Raw genomic sequence first — 17,398 nt, 5'->3', positions numbered from 1 at the left:
AGTGATCAGGAAGCAGAGAGACACCACTCACCAGATACAAATATATACCTGAGAGCCACGCCCCAATTCCCATCTCCTCTGGCCAGACATGCCCTACCACTTTGGTTAATCCCATCAGGGATTAATTCACCGGTTAGGCTAAAGGCTATGACCCAATCATTTCTCCTCCAAACTTTCTTGCATTGTCTCACACAGGAGCTTTCTGGGGATACTACATCTAAATCATAATAGTATTCTATGTGCAAAGATGAACAGGTTGGGAAATCTATAGGCCACATCCTCATAAGAGTAGAAAATAATCTACTTTGAATGGAATATACATTACTTGTGATAGTATAATGGAAGATGAGTCCAGGAAGCCAATTTTTGCCTCTATTATATGAGTGCAGAGCATTATTTAGGTGATAAAGGACTGAGTGTGTTAAAGTCATGAGTTTGGGACCAGTAGATGACTTTTAATTTGTCTGTGTCCCAAGATAATAGACCATACCTCTGTCTGTATATGAAACAAGATGTTAGAAATCCAAGTTTGGACCAAATTATAAACATGACTAAGATTTTCTTTGGTGGAGTTTAGATCATTTTCAACCTACCTCCACACCTTCTCTCTCTTCCTATCCCATTCTTTTCTAAATTGAACTTGTGTCTGATCCCATTGTCAGTGATGAGTAGACTCATAATGAGTTGGAGACTGGGGTCCAGGGCTAACTGCTCTAAGGGCATTCCCATGTCATCCAGGGAACTCTTAATCTGAAAGGTTTCAGGACTCTAAGGGGTCAAATTATTATAGCGGTATGTGAGTCAAATAGATCATGCATACGGTCTTCTCACCTCATGAAGAGTGGAACAATACTTATGTGTCTTCCTTCCAGGGCCCCTAGCAGCCATTGGCTATAAGCAGCATCCTGACTCAGTGTAGATGTCTTGGGACAAACCAGTCCTCACAGTGGAAATTGTTCACACTAAGGCCAGCCATGTTTTGCCAGTCATGTCATCATGAAACCAGAAGAGACATGAGGCACTTAAGATGATGCAAAGATGACTACATATCCGAAAGCTCTTCAGTTTAGACCCAGATCCAAGACTGAGTTTCATAAATGTTAACAAAGTACTAGGTACAGATGCATGAGTTCTCAGAACCATTTTATCTTCCTGTCATCCCATGAGGAGGCACAGATTATAGCCTGACCCTCCCTGCACTGCTGAGACATGGAGGAATGCACCTCAAAGATAAAAGGTACCTTGTAGAGATGGAATCTCTGAGAGTCCCTTTCATGGGGACGGTGGTTCAGAGCTGAGAGTTGCAGATGGATGACTGTCAAGGCAGCTGGGGACCTGTGTCTTCAGTCAGCTTCACAAGGTGGCGATCTGTCAGCAAGATGTTCTGCTGGCCTGCTGGCTTCCGTGAGTGATGCCGGGAGTACCATCTTTTGCAGGAAGGAGAGATCACTTTCTGAAATGATTCCTGAAAGCGGCAAGACAGCAGGCTATAGATGACAGGCTTGACAGCTGAGCTCAGGTAGAAGAAGACACCTGGAATAAGGTAGAGACGTGTGGAGAAACTGAGTGAGAGGCCCATTAGGCTGGAAGCATGAATATTTAACAAAGACCTGGAGTCCCTGGTGTTGGCTCTTTTGGAAGTGATGATATATACAAGACTTTCATTGACAATGCAAAATGCTCTGAACTGATCTACCACCTGTGCACTTAGGACTCAAACATAAAAATTGCAATCCTCAAAAAGTTTAGGCTGGCGCAGGATCTCTCTGTGATAGTAACTTCCTTTGATCCCTACATGAAGAAAATGTTCCCATAACATTAATAAAAGATGTTTAAGAATTAGAGAAAAATTGTTTTCTCATTGTAATTTTACTTAAATCTATAATTTGAAGCTGCAAGTGATGGAGGAAGGGTAAATCCACCAAAGATTAGTTCCTGCTGAGATTCCTGAAAAGCTCTTTTTTAAAAAAATTTTTTAGCTGTTGATGGACCTTTATATTATTTATTTATATGTGGTGCTGAGAATCAACCTAGTGCCTCACACATGCTAGACCAGTGCTCTACCACTGAGCCACAACTCCAGCCCACACTGAAAAGCTCTTTAAAGAATGGTTCTCTCAAGTCTTCTCCCTCCCTACCTTTCCTTGATGGCTCTTCCACCTTATTAAATCATTGTGTTTATCATTTATTTTGTCCATTTGCACTTTTCACATAACCATTTTCCTGTTTCTTATACTCTTCCCTATTACCATGTCCTGTGTTATGTCTCCTAGGTTTAATGAGTGTAAGAATGGGAATCTTAGGACCTCGTATCTGTCATATCTGTCAAAGCAAGAAACTGAAACTGAAACACACTGGCATTTCAGTTTCTTCCAAAGTGTGAAATGGGGAATAAAAATTTAGAGAAGCACTGGCACTTCAATTTTCTCCTAGTTATAAAATGAAGAAAAATTACAGCCTCGCTCATTTTCCCTCACTATTGTGAGCATTGTGTTGCGATACCATCCACAGGGGGCTGAGAATATAAAGCAACTCAGAGGTACAGTGATCAGCACACTCCTTGTTACCTTTGTTAACATGATCCACAGCAGTCAGAGTGCCACATGCCATGTGTACAGGGTGGCAGGGAGGAATACAAAAGGAGATGTTACTATTGACTGTTTGTTCATTCAAGAAATAAATATTAACTGAACCCTTACTAAGTGCCAGGAACTTCAAGGCACAAGTGAATTGTCTAACAACTTTGGATAGTATTGTCAAGATGAAATCCATGGCTAAATTAAATAATTTATGGCACAGTATCTGTTAAGAGCAAACCATGAGCTATTAAGTCCTGCTATGGCAGTTTACATAATGGGGTGAACACAGTGAAAGGGATTCATCCATTTGGTGGGTGTGGCTGGGCTTCATCCTGACCTTGAGATGAGTGGGAGATGAGAAAGAAGGTCGTTGGTTGCAATTCTCTGTTTTTAATAGACAGAAACCTGAGTTTAAAGTTCAGTAATTTGGGGGTGAGTCCTGGGTCTAATATTTACCAGCTGAGTGCCTTGGGCAGTCACTTCTTCTAGTAGTAAAGCAGACCAGGGACCCCCACTTAGAACACCCTTACCATAATTACACAGAAGCCCCCACCATGTTTGTAACATATGAGTTTCTCTTCTTGTCAGAAAGATTTTTTACAAAGGGTATCAACAAGATATCAGCAAAAATTTTGGCAGAGGGCATGGTTGTTTGCATTTCCCTCTTGTTTATAAAGGCTAGATTTGCAGGGGGAAAAAAACTTGTAAAACCTCTGTCTGACTTAGGAATATGGGAAAAAGAGTATGACCCCTCCCACTACCATGTAATCATCCCACTGACTTTAAATCTAAAAGAATTTCCAGATTTGGGATCCAGAGAGTTTTGGCATTAACTTCCTCTGGACTGCTGCAGCTAATAATCCTGCTTCCTGAAAATTCCTCAGGTGACCAGCCTCTACATTAGCAGAACTGGATTTTTTGACTATAAAATGGTTTATGATAATATCTACTTAACAACTTGTGATTATAGAAATACAAGTGGCATTTATAGGCTAAAACCTCTGTAACACTCACTGGCTGACTGCCTATCATCAGAGCCTGGTGTCTAGAGCAGATGCTGGTGCCGTTTTACAGCCAAGGAGACTCTGGCATGAAGGCAGCCAGAGTCTCCAGCTCATTCAGCACATTGAAGTGGAATTGGGGTGCTAAGCCAGGTGCTCTGACTTGGTGACTTCCCACCAATATTTCTATCATCTTTTGAGGTATTCTGGACAAGGAGAGTTACTGACGCCTACAAGCAGATCTTGATGCCCATGAACACCTTTTGGCTGCTTTCATGAGGCCATAGGAGATGATAGGGACATGGTGCTTACCAAATAAGAACAAATCCGATCCCATGGCCCTTGGAGGGGAAACTAAAGAAAGCACCCTGGACTATTTTCCTGCTGCAATCCTCACACTTAGAGTTCAGGTATTTCATGAGGCAGCCTTGAAATCAGACGGCTGTTTCTTTGGACCAGCAACACGTCTAGTCAATCTTTGCCTAAAATTGAAACCAAGTGTCTTCACTCCAGGAGGAAAGATCCCCATGATAGTTTGCTCTACTCTAGCAGGCGAGCAAGCTGTAGGAAAAGCTGCAGTTGCCCAGGCTCTTGTCACACAGGCAAAACAGCTAAAGCTTTACCTGACACCACATGGAGGAGGTTGAACACAGCAGCCAGGGACTTGGTCCACTCCTCCACGAAGCTGAAGAAGAGGCGATGAATGTGGATTGGGGCCCAACAGATGGCAAATGCTAAGAACAAGACAACTGAAACAGAGGATAAATGCTAGAGGAAAAATCAGTGCAGACAAGGATAGGTACAGGCTGCTCACCAAGTCATCCATTCCTTCTAGCAGCTTTTCTCTCCACCTTGGCCAACCCACAGTCCTTATAAGCAAGCTAGATCCCATGGAGCCCTTCATGGAAAATTCAAATGTAAGAGCTCAGTGTGTAGAATCTAAGAACAGTTTTCTACATGGTTATACAAGATTTCACAAAATGTTTTCTTTAGAATATTTAGCATAGATCTGAATTATTTTAAACTTTTTGAAAGTACTTTATTGTGGAAAATCAAGTTTGCTGAAAAGATTATTGAAGTCACAAAATAAATGGTTGGTATCAAGCAGTTGGAGTTTTCTAAAACTGTTAATAACAAACTATTAAATGTATATATGCATTCATTTTGTTACTCTAGAAACAGAAGTTTCTCTGAATTTGATCATATAAAATTCAGTGAGTGGGGAAGGAGAAAGAAAAAGTAACTCCAAGCATAATATCACTTTATATGTATCTTTTGATTGGGAGGGATGGGTCTATTATATTAAAAATTGCTAGAGCACAGAATTCCTTCCAATTTCTAATTTTTGGTGCTCAAAACATTGAGTAACACTGCTGTAGTTTTTCTTCTGAGCATTTAAACTCCATGAAGATAGATATATATTTTTAATCTTATAATGTTTGGAAGATGTTCCTTTGCTGTGACATGCTACTTGAGATTTATCCCTAAATAATCTAATGGGCTGGGGGAGAGGTCAGAGTATAGATAAAACATTAGCAAGGAGTTGGTAATTTCTAGAGCTGAGTGATGGCACATGGCATTGATTTTACAGTGTCTGTACTTGTGAGCACTTTTGAAGTTGTCATAGTGGATAGCATGTATATTTCCTGCTGGCATGAAACCCACTCAGAGTAAATCATCTGCCTGTGCTGTGGTTTCAGGGATATGGAAGCTCCTGAGCTTACCCCCCAAGGAGTTCTCAGTCTGCCTCATTCTGACTGTAACTCCCCTTATCTAAACTTTTAATTCCAACAGAAATCGAAGCTCTCTTAGAGAAAAGACATTATATTATATTTTGTTATTGTGACTTTTCTTGTGATCCAAGTCTTTTGTGGGTAGATTACGATCAAAGAGGAGAGAAAAAAAATGAAGATTAGATTTGTTGCCAGCAAAAGTCATGTACCAATAGGAGCTAAAACATCCCCAATAAAATAATTATGAGCATCAAAAGACCAACATCAATGACTTTGCGGGGATTTTTTTAGTCAAATGTCACATTACCACATGTGTTCTGTATGCATATTTACCTTGAGGATTCATTTCTTTTGAATATTCACTTTTAATTTGGAAAGTACATGATAAATCTCTCCCTTGTCAGAAAATCTCATGAACTAGTATTGGACTAGATTGATGAAATAAATATATATATTTTGATAATATTATTTTTGGAGAGTCTGGATTAGTACTTGGGGGATTTTTTTAACATTTTATCTATACAAAAGTATACTTTTTGATAGGAAGTTACAGATTATCTTCATGGAAAGACTAGTTAGAGGTGTTCCTGGCCTGATGTTCCTAATCGGGAGTTCATGAGTGAGCATGTGTGTCCATGTATGAGCATCAGGGGGTCATGATCCCCAGAAATGGACTATAAAATATTTTGTGCCTATTCATTTAAATGTGTTTTGGTTGCAGAATCCACTGCTTTATCATATTTTTAAAGAAAGTCATAACACAAACCGGTCAAAAGCTGCCTGCTGAGTTTGCAGACAGGAAATGGTGCTGGAAGTCTGAGAGTGAATGTGATTTCCCACACAGGTCAGGGAGGGTACTCCAGTGAATACAATGTAGCATGTAGTTCTAAGGATTCCAAACTAAAAAAGGAAACTAGACAGACAAGTACCAGAAATTTGAATTGGCCACGGAAACAGACTATGATGCTAGGCACAGCAGCATATGCCCATAGTCCCCCCTGACTCAAGAAGCTCAGGCAGGAGGATACAAGTTCAAGGACAGACTCAGCAACTAAGAGAGGCAATGTCTTGGAATAAATTTTAAAAGGAAAGAGCTGGGGATGTAGCTCAGTCGCAAAATGCCCCTGGGTTTGATCCCCCCCCTACCACAGGTCGGGATGTGGGTCAGGGGAGACTGGGACGTTTCAGGGAAATTTAGAGCCTGACCCAGGCAGCACTGGTCAGAAACAAATGCAAGTCCATTGCTCTTGCAAACAAAAGAAAATAAAACATAAAGTGAGGACTTACAGAGCATCTTGTATCTTTTTTCTGGTGGGTCTATGGATAACTCCAGTCACTTTATCTGCCTCAAGGAATTTATTTTTCTTCAGCTGAAAGGGAAATGGAGAGAGATGGTAAGAACAGGAAGCATTTTTTTTAAGATATGAAAAGTATAATTCTAATGCTAATTTTGAAAATGAAATAAATCAGATTTAGAGGAATGTAAGAACATGTTATAAGTTTAACAGTAAGTTGGAAGCAGAATTTGATCCAAGTCACTGAACTTGACTGGATGCATGCTACTTTGTAGTTTGCCAGAACGTATAGTGGGTTCCCTAATGGCAATACAACTAGTTTTTATTACAATTTGATAGAGTACTAGTTCTGTGGTATATTAATAAGTGTTTCCTAAAAAATGATAGCATTTTTTTTAACTTTAGAATTTATCTAGGCCTTTCCATTCACTCATTCATTTATTCACTTTTAGATGTATATTAGAGTGAAGTCCCTCTGCAGGTGGGAGCCAGGCAGTAGAAAACAAAAGCAGGCACTCTTCCTGCCTCAGGTAGGTTATAAGTCCCATGGTGGGTCTTCCAGAGCCTTTGATATGCTCATGGGCATTAGGATTCTTCAAGGGGGAATGGGATACCATCCCTCCCCACTTTCCAAACCCACATCTTCCATTTCATCCCAGCCAAGGGAAGAAGAGTTTGACTAAATGCCTTCCCCAAATCCTCATCAGGGAATTGCCTGGAACCATACTGACAAGACAATTTGCTGTTTTCTTGATTTAAAATAAATGCATGTTTTTCTGAGTTTAGGTGTTAAAATGTATTCATCCTAATTGGACTGGACCTCTGAATATTTCATATATCAACACTTCCTGAACATCAAACTTTCCTGCCCAGTTCAAGTTCCACCTATTCCTGGAAGACTTTGGTGTCTACATTATCTCATTGTGCTCTCTCCTTCCTCCTGACTCCCATAGAACTAAAGATCTTTATTATTGATCTAGTTGTGATTTTTTTCTTTCTAATTTATGTTTATTATGATTTGTGGGGATATTCAGCCAGAAAATGGGAATTTTTAAGGATCCATGATAAAATATAGTCAAATGTATGGAAATTAATATAGTATATACTTACCTATTGATTCCCTAGAATTTATTTTACCAGTAGCATCCTAATTTTCTTGTAGTAGTTTACTCCTTCCCCATACCCAGTCATTAGTTTGGATGAGAATGAACCCAACTCTGGCTCCAGGAATTGTTCTTAAGTTACTGAGGCACACATACTGTCTTAGTCTATAGTCACAGTGATTTGATAACTGGGTCCAGCAACCTTTCGCATATTTGCTTATATTCTGGAAATGGAAATTTGATTTCTATTTCTATTGGGACTGCAGGAGATAGCCTTTCTTCTCTGCATGTAAGGTCTGAAATTCCATCAGCTACCTTTTATTTGTCAGAGAAGAGAGTTTGGAGCCACCAGTGGGCTGCTGTGTGGAGATGAAATTTAAAAGCAGTACAATAGAAAGAAGAGTGAAGAAAGAGAAACAAGGCAGGTCCTCCATGTTTTGTGTTTTACTGGATTAATTTTTGCCAGGGGCCAGATCTACATACTGACTTTTCAGATCTCTGGCTCCTTTGTCTTTTGCAAGACTGAGAAGAGGGTTCCCTCGTGGCAAAACAACAGTCCTAACTGAGTGAATAAGGCCATCCAGTGGAAGAAAATTTCCAATTATCCTATATTATCTCATGACTAAATTAGGATTAGTCTGACTTATAACTAGATTGATTCAAATTCAAGGCAAATAAGTAGCCAGTGTGATCCTGTGCACTAATGGAACATGGCTGTAAGAAGCTAGATGGCATTTCAAGGGTATTTAAAATTAGATGAGACCTGGAACAGTGGGTCACTCAAAATTGCCTCTACGGTTCAATAAATTGATATTCTGTCTCCCTAACAAATATATAAACTACTGGAAGTCAGATAGTTCTCATTGATACCACGGGCCTAAGTGTCCACCTGAATGGTTAACAAGCCTGGCCATCTATCTCAGGATGGGGCAAGGGTTCTATGCATGTGCCTATGTTTTTGTAAAGTAAGGGATTGAAAATGCTATGAGACAGGACGCTTTCGGAGTCCCCTAGAACTTGAAACAAGGGAATCGCTGTGCAGTGATTTAGGAATAAAAGAAGAAACTGAAGGTGTGATAGGATGTTTTTAATGCACACTCTTCCAGTGTTATTTAATAGTGTATCTCAGTGCCTGGAATTTGACACTCAGCAAATGATATCTAATGGCTATTATTGTGATTCTGGTTGTTGTTCCAAGCCCACTCAAAACACATAATGAAAACTGAATTTCTTTTAAATATAATTATTTATTTACATAAGTGTGACTTTGGTGTGGATTAGTGAGTTACTTCTAGAAATTCTTTCTCCTGCTATCACTCATGGAAAAGCAGTGCTGTCCTGATGCAAACCAGCAGTTAGATGCACTAAGAAAAATAAGTTCAGGGTTAAAGCAGCACAGCAGACTACGTCCTTCAGCAGTGCGTGGTCCATTAAGTCTTTTAATTATTTCTTGCTCTTAAAAATTCTAGCTGTTATGAGATAGTTATTTCATAATTAATAATGACAAAATAATGAAGTCTATTAGTCACTTCTTGACTGGGTTTAACAGTTCTCAGTGGAAATATCTCTACCCCAAGAGATAAATTTCCTAAATATCAAGCAAACAGTTCACATGGCTCTTTTATGATCAGGCTCCCTGTGCAAGTTGCTTTGCACTGAAAGAAAAATGCCTGTTGTTATTTTGCATCTTCCTGAGAGGACAGCGACATGAGTCACTAACTGGAGGAAAAAATGAAAATTAAAGTTTTATATATGTTATAAATTTTTTCAGAGTATTTGAGTGGTTTACATAATAGAATAAAATTTGCCTGACCAATGTTACATGCTCTTTTTATTACTGAGTAATTTCATTTACTGTCAGATGTAGAACAAAGCAGGTATTCAATCATTAATTGCTTCTACCCTCTCCCAAAGTTTATTTCAAAACTTGGGTAGCACAAAGAGGAGTAAAAACTATGGTCATTATAAGGGAAGTTCAGGAGCTTTCCATCCTTCCCCACCCCCAGCTATAGAGCATCCAAGTGGCAGGGGAGTTCATGGGCCCAATTATCATTCAGTTTGGTCTTTTATCCTGTTCAGTTTTTTTTATAGTGATTGAAATCATCCCACCAGATGATTGCTTGCAGAGTTTATAGGGATTTCATTTCAGAACACCAAGATATAATAGATTTTGTGTAACTATCTCTACAATCTTAATGCAATCTATTTATCAAAAATTTACTTGTGTGTGTCTCTGTGTGTATATATGAGCATGTCTGTGTGTGTATGAGCACAACCCTTTCTGGCACGGTTGGATTGTGCTGCAGTCCACACCTGAATCCTTTCAGTGCTAACACTAAAGTGGCTAAACTTTGAAACACAAGGACGAGGTCAGCCTTACCACACCCCCTCCTACGTGGGAAGGGACTTGCCCTGGCATCGTCTGATTTCTGTATCCATAACATGCTGCCCTGGGAGAGGGCCCTGGGAGGATCAAGTCCTGGGATAAGGAGGCATCGCTGAGCCTTCTTCCCCCCTGGACCTGTGATGTCATCAGTTCTGGGCTTGCTGTCGTGGGACCCAAAGTCACACTTTTAGACTTTCCAAGAGCGTTAATAACTTTAAATATCTTTAGGATTGCTTGAATCTCTTTAAATATCATAGGTCAAATTATTCTTGTGAATTTGCTAAACTCTTACATCCTATCATGATTAGGAACATAAAACTGCCTGGGATGATGGAGATTTTTGTGAGGGTCATCCTGTGGAATCAGATGGTTCTGAGGATATATGTGTATGTGCTACTTAATGGGAATAGAAGAACTAATAGCATCAGTAGCAACCACATAATGAGGGCTTACTCTTCCCCAGGTATCTCTGTTTGCATTACCTTTATTTTGCAGTAATTGTACAGACTAGATGTTATTCTCATTATATTAACCAGGAAACAGAGTCTCAGAGGGGTTGAGTCAATGGCAGAGTCAAGGAACTGTTATGTGTCAAGACTGAATTGGGATTCAGAACTGTTTGATCATAAACTATGCATTTTTTTCTACTACTCGAATAAAAATAATTTACTTTTTCTGAAAATGAATTCTGAACAACAAAAAATATTGTCTGTGCTTAGAAGTACCAATGATAGCTCTTATAAGTAGCAACAGTAATGGCCAAAACAAAAACTCAATTACTGAGCACCTTTAAAATACCAGAAACTTTGGGTTCATTATCTGCAAAAGTCATAATAATCATTATATCATAATAATTTTATTTAAAGGTTATTTTCATTCCTGTTTTACAAACAAGGAGACTGAGGCCTAGAATGGCTAAAGATTTGCTCCAGTAGATAACTGGTAGTTGATGGAGTTGAGTTTTAGACCCAGGTCTACAGTATCCAGATTCTAAATCTCAACCATTCCTCACTGATGAAAACTGGCTAAAGTGTCCCCAGATTTAGTGGTTTTAGCCAATAATGCTTGAGGAAAATGATCCCACATTCCTAACTGGGGAGTCAAGTCAAGTAATGAACCTCTGTGGAATGTAAGAGAAGGGGTGCACATCTCTGAGTGTGTTTTCTTCCCAGCTTGAAAAGTGCCTTAGAAGGAAGAAATGACTGTATTTAAAAGAAGTTCTGAGTCATTGAGATGGGAAACCTCTCCCACAATTAGATCAGCCTGCCTCTGTAGGCAGGGAAGGAATGAAGCAAATTAGATTTTCCAACAATTCTCAGAGGGCATGCACCCAACTTCTGTAGTTCATAGGACAAGTCAAGCTTTGATTTGGGGCAGAATGACCCCTTGTAGAGAGGACCAGCTGACTAGATTGTTTCAGCTTTCAGTTTTGTTTCAATGTGGTAGATCTCTGGAGTCAAAGTCTCAGCACTTTGTTTTATGTAGAACTTATTGATATTAAATGGCTTGGTGTTTGAAGATTTTTTTTTAAATTGTAGATCAAAAAACATTTCCAATGTTTGAAAAGTACAAAACTTGAAGCCCAGGAAAAGAGAAGTCATTTAGCCTCATCCATTCACTGAGCTTATGGTTCAGTTTAGGAGAAATAAATTAAGGAAACTACCAATATAGAATTACTAATTGTAATAAAGAAAAATCACTAGGGTCTCTGAGCACCTATAACATGGACTAGAGGACCTGGAGAGCTTCCTTGAATAACTGTGACTGAGTATGACTTAGAGGATAATTAAGACTCTTTTTAACTCTTAGTGGACAGCAGGGATGTCTTAGGCAACAGGTACAAAATCCCAGCCCAGCAGAGCTGACTTCCCAAGCTTCCAGAACACAGATATTACACTTGTTTATAGAAAGAATTTCTGAGCATGTGACTCCTTTCCTGTTGTCCTCTGGTACCTGGGTAACTTCCTGAGAATAGGATTTTATAAGTTGCATTACACCCAGAAACCAAACCTGGTACAATGAATCACAATGCATTCTGCTGTCATATATACCTAATTAAAATAAATAATTGAGTTAATATAAAAAATAAAACAAAGTTTAAAAAAAATTTAAATAGTAATGTTCAGTATGATGCTATCTATATAAAATTGTTGACTTACGCTACCAGTCCAAAAATGTATATAAAGAAGTTTAGAAGGATATGTTCTAAAAATTAATATTCTTATATGCATGGGGTAAAATTCTTGACAATTTTATTTTCTTCTTTGAATATATGTGTTGTTTAAAGCTTTTACAATAAACATGTATGATAATTAAAAGAAGAAACAAAGAAAGAAAGAAAACCTGGGTGGTTTCTAACCTGTTCTCTGTCACTCAGTTCCTGAGTTAAAAAAAAAAAAAAGCTAAGAGGCCCAGGCCTGAGCTCACAGTCTCACTCATCATTGTCCTGTGTGCTGTTGACACTGGGCATGGGACCTGGCACCCACACCATGGAAATTGTTATCAAAAGTTATCCCAGAAGACAGTCCCTGACCAGTAACAGTAGAAGAAAATGGGAAAGATGCCAAAAAGCTGGCACCCCACCACAACAACCGGTTCAGCTGGTGTTCTAGGTGCAAATCCAAGGCCAGGCAATCATGAGGGTTCAAAGAAACATAAAAAACAACATGATATTGCCCGAAGTTCATGAAAAAAGGCCACCAATCTTCAAAACAAGATATAATGTCTCACAAATGTTGGTGACATGAGGCATTAACTTTTGTGGCTGCTGCATAGCTTTCAACAATGTAACAACCACATTTCTCATTAAAAGATACCTTTTCAGTAGCAGCTATATGGAATCAAAACCCACCATGACAGTGGCTTTGGAGGCTGAGGCAGAAGGATCCCAAGTTCAAAGTCACCCTTAGCCTCAAAAAACAAAACAAAATAAAAACAAAAACCACCCATGATTCTGTGCTTCAGTTGAAGGAGGGTAGATTTTGAAACTTGTACCATGGGATCTGTTCCCTCATTGATGCAGAAAATAACTATAGTGGTACTCACATTTGGTCTATATGAAGACTCATCTTGCCTTTTCCAAAAGCACCTCACTGCCCCAGAGTTTGCAATTCAAGACATGACAATGACAGGGACAATAGAGTCCTTTTCACTCCTTTTCAGTCATAAGAGAAATCCTCTCCTAGAACTTATCAATGTCATTTTCTCCAACACCAAACACTTATCTGGGGTCAATTTGGGGAAAATATTGAATCTGAACAGATACATGTGGAAACATTTCAAGACCACAAGCATCATGACAAATTCACAAACACTTAGACCTTCAGGGCATTGAAATGCCCTGGAATTGGAATGTATTATCTTGGCTTGGTGCCCATTCATCTTTGTAATGGATTCAGCAAGGACCTTTGCTTTGATTTTTAAGGTCCCATTAAGGATCATCTGCCTACTGCAATGACTCACAGTGCTCAAATGGTCCATGATGTTATCTGTGAATGTCTGTTGGGCGCCATGCTGTGATTGTTGTTTTTCCATTAATGTTGTGAAAACTCACATACAGTCTCAAACTGGTGCATTTTTAGTCTTTTCCAAAGGTGTTCAAACCAATCTGTCTAGAATTGGACAGGACATTGACAAGGCTTTTCAGAGGTGCCCATCTGAATTACCATCAGTCTCTCATCTCTTGGCTACTACTTATGAGCTCTTGTTAAAAGTTATATGAAAAACTTCATTAGGGAAGTGCCACTTATCAACTTAAAAAGACCTAAGAATAAAGTTTTCTCTTGTTCCTAATTGGTGCAAACCAAGATGCTGTCCTTAATTCTAGGCTGCAAATAATGGGCAAAGCTACTTTCCTTAGGCCTCAACAACAAACAATAAAAATTTTCAGTAGAAAAATTCAAGTCTTTATTCTTGTTATTTTTGTTGTTTCTATCATGATCCAAGAGCTTTAGGCTAATTGCCTAGTACAGGCTGTCTATATGATGGTTTTTTACAGGGTAACCTAATAGCAAAGTTATATTTTTTCCCCAGAATAGCCTATAAGTCTTCTGTATTGAAACATAAATGATTGTGACCAACTACAGAAAATACTCTAGGGCCCTGGAACTTCTTGGGTCGACTTTGTTACCCTGTCTCTTGCTTCTCTGCTCTCTTGCTTCACTGAACTCAGGCATATACATGCCAGGACAAAGGAATAGAACAGAGAAGAAAACCAGCTTATTAGGTATAGGCATTTCATGGTGAATTGTTGATGATAGTAATTATCCCAAGAGGTACTTAATTTCAAAACTACCCAGACTTTTTTTTTAGACATGGTAGAATCAAGTAGCTAACTACTTGATTTTCCCATTTTTGCTTTCTAGCTTAGAAATGTTTCTATTTAATTCTGAATGTGATCTCAAGCCCTGGGAGGATATAACAGAATGAATTACTTACAACATAATTTAAATCATAATTCCATAGAGATTGTCCCTTTTAATCTGTTTGTTTAATTATTGGTGCCAACTTAGCAGAGAAATTGGGAATTTTTTTCCCACTTGAATAGTAATACATCATATTCAAGCATCCTGTTCTTTTGAAACTATTTTTTTAAACATAAACACTTCCACAAACTTAAGAAAAAACATCAGTGACTTTATGACAATGAAACAAAGGTGACAGTTGGGTAAACATGTGTCTGTTCAGATTTCAATATTTCCCCCAAATTGACCCCAGTTAAGTGTTTGGTGTTAGAAAAGATGATATTGATCAGTTTTAGGTGAGGGTTTCTCTTATGACTGGAGATGTCTGAACATTTGTAGGTGTCTCTTCCTCTGAGATGCACAAGGCATCCTAAGACACGGCTGGGAGCTGCTCTGGGGTGACATATCACCCGGAGAATGAAGAGCTACCCTCCGGGAGGAAATTGACACAGTGCTTTATGTGATTAGGTATACGCCAGCGCTCAGAGGTCCGTGACACTGAAAATTTGTTCTTCTTTACATAGACCTTGATGTTCATCTTAGGGACAACATGTCTTCAAAAAGGTTCACCTGTGGAATGCTCCATTTTGACAATTCTCTTTCTCAAAGTTGGACTCAGATGAGCATATGTTAATTGTCACATAGAGTCAGAGCCATCTTAAAGCATAGGATGGATGTAACTATTTTGTTTTCCTTCCATTCATATCACGCATGGCTCCCCCTCCCTCCCTAAAGGAATAACAGACCTCTAGCATTAGACGGGGCCTTAAATGTGACCTGATGTGGCCTTTTTATTTTATGAATGGAAGAGTCATTCAAGGAGAATATGTGGCTTCCCTAAAAGCATACTCGATGTCAGCCGAGGTCCTGGGAGTATATATCACTTCAAAGCTGTCACACAAGCTACCTTCTTACACGGGTATAAAACTGTCACAGTCAAGACTTGTACCTCCATACATCTGGGGACAGAATATACCAGGAATTACATGGACTCAATCCTACCCTTGTCAAAAAAACTCAGCTTAATATAGTCCTAGAAATGGAAATTAAAAAGTGAAGGAAAGAAAGAATGAAGGAATTAGTTTCATGACACAAGAATAGGAAAGAAACATCTAATGACAGGAGATTTTATAAATTAAGTAATATTTGCCTTAATTCCAGATGTCTCTTATTCACATTTTCTTTTTATTGTCTCGCATGTGGTCTGTTTATCTCCCCACCTCTCAAACTCCACCTGATTAAGAGGAGAGCAGGTTGATCTTATTAAAGAGAATATATATGTGTGTGTGTGTGTGTGTGTGTGTGTGTGTATATATGTGTGTGTGTGTATAAAATGTGTGTGTATGTGTGTGTATATATATGTGTGTGTGTATATGTGTGTGTATATTTATATTAATATTTGAATTTTTGTTATTTCAACCACATGGTCAAAGCAACCACAAGGAAGTATTTGATTTTATGTTTCAGACTAAATAGTAGTTATCTATGTTTCATGGTATACTCAGACCAAGTTCATAAAGAGGTCAATGTCAACAAAGGCAGTAGATAGGAAAGAGACAGTAGGGTGTGGAAGAGTCCCTCAGTGTTTCTACCAAGCCCAGATGGCCTGATGCACTTATCTAAAGTGAGGCCCCACCTCAGACCTCCCGAAGCTGATTTCCCTGTGGGTGAGGTGTGCCTATTGGGACCCATAGTAAGTTTCCCAGCCAATTCTTATTAAAAAAAAAAAAAAAACTTAGATAAGAGAACAAGTATAGAGGGAAGAATGCTAGCAAATTGTTAGCTACTGGAAACGGTATGTGGTTGTAGGTTTGCTCCTCAGCTTTGGGCAAGTCCTTTAACTTTTTATTTTCCATCTGAACTCATCCTATTTTCTTCTATGCTCCTTTCTGATTCTGACGTTCTCAAATTGTTAAGTTTGTCTCTGAACTTTGAGGCAGTGAAAATGAAGCAATGCTGCCCAAGCCCGTTATCCTGGCTACTCACCCTGAGCCCCATCAGGTAGTAGAGGACACTGATGAGCGTCATGGGGAGGACGTAGAAGAGGAAGGAGGTGACCTGGATGAAGACATTGTAGATCCACGTGGGCTTGATGACTGTACAGGTGGCAGAGCCATGAACCCAGGTCTCACTGGGGATGTGGGGGACCCTAATGCCATAGATGATGGTGCTGAGCACGGAGAAGATGAGGGAGAAGCCCCAGATAAGGCCGAGGATGCTGCGTGCCCTCCGGCAGGTGCTTTTCTGTTGGGCGCGAAAGGGGTGGAGGATGCCCAGGTAGCGCTCCACGCTGACCGCAGTGATGCTGAGGACCGAGGCGGAACACACGGTCTCAAAGAGAGCTGTCTTGAAGTAGCAGCCTGGGTGCCGGAGCAGGAAAGGAGAGTAGCTCCACATCTCGTAGACTTCCAGGGGCATTCCCAGGAGCAGGACCAGGAGGTCACAGACGGCCAAGCTGAACAGGTAGTAGTTTTTGGGTGTCTTCATGGCCTGGTCCCGAAGAATCAGCAGGCACACCAGAAGATTGCCCACCACCCCCACCACAAAAAACAGTAAATACATCACTGCGAGAGGGAGAAAGAAGTGGCTGTGCCAAGGCCCGCAGAGGCAGCCCTCGGAACTGTTGAATGAGGCATTTTCAAGTTTTCCCATCACTGTCAGTAAAATCAAAGATCCCAGCGTTCCCTAGTATGAGGCTCTGTCCAAAGCAGAGCCAGATAGGAAAGAGAACGCAATCTAGAGCGCACAGACTCGGTGAAGAAGGCTGGGAGAGAGGAGCGCTGTGGTCTCCAGCTGGGGCTGCTCAGGCTGCAGAGCTCTGTGCAAGAGCCCTGGAGA

At 39.7% G+C, this 17,398-nt stretch overlaps 2 pseudogenes; one reads left to right on the top strand and one right to left on the bottom strand.

Annotated features, from left to right (window-relative positions):
• Positions 1–1,288: 1,288 nt before the first annotated feature.
• Positions 1,289–17,212, bottom strand: LOC113182423 (neuromedin-U receptor 2-like; annotated as a pseudogene).
• On the top strand, positions 12,764–13,818 carry LOC113182433 (mitochondrial nicotinamide adenine dinucleotide transporter SLC25A51-like; annotated as a pseudogene).
• Positions 17,213–17,398: the final 186 nt, after the last annotated feature.

Source organism: Urocitellus parryii, chromosome 1 (genome assembly GCF_045843805.1).
Source record: "Urocitellus parryii isolate mUroPar1 chromosome 1, mUroPar1.hap1, whole genome shotgun sequence".
Lineage (NCBI taxonomy): Eukaryota > Metazoa > Chordata > Mammalia > Rodentia > Sciuridae > Urocitellus > Urocitellus parryii.
Note: the sequence above shows the minus strand (reverse complement) of the source record. Positions and strands in the feature narration are given on the sequence as shown.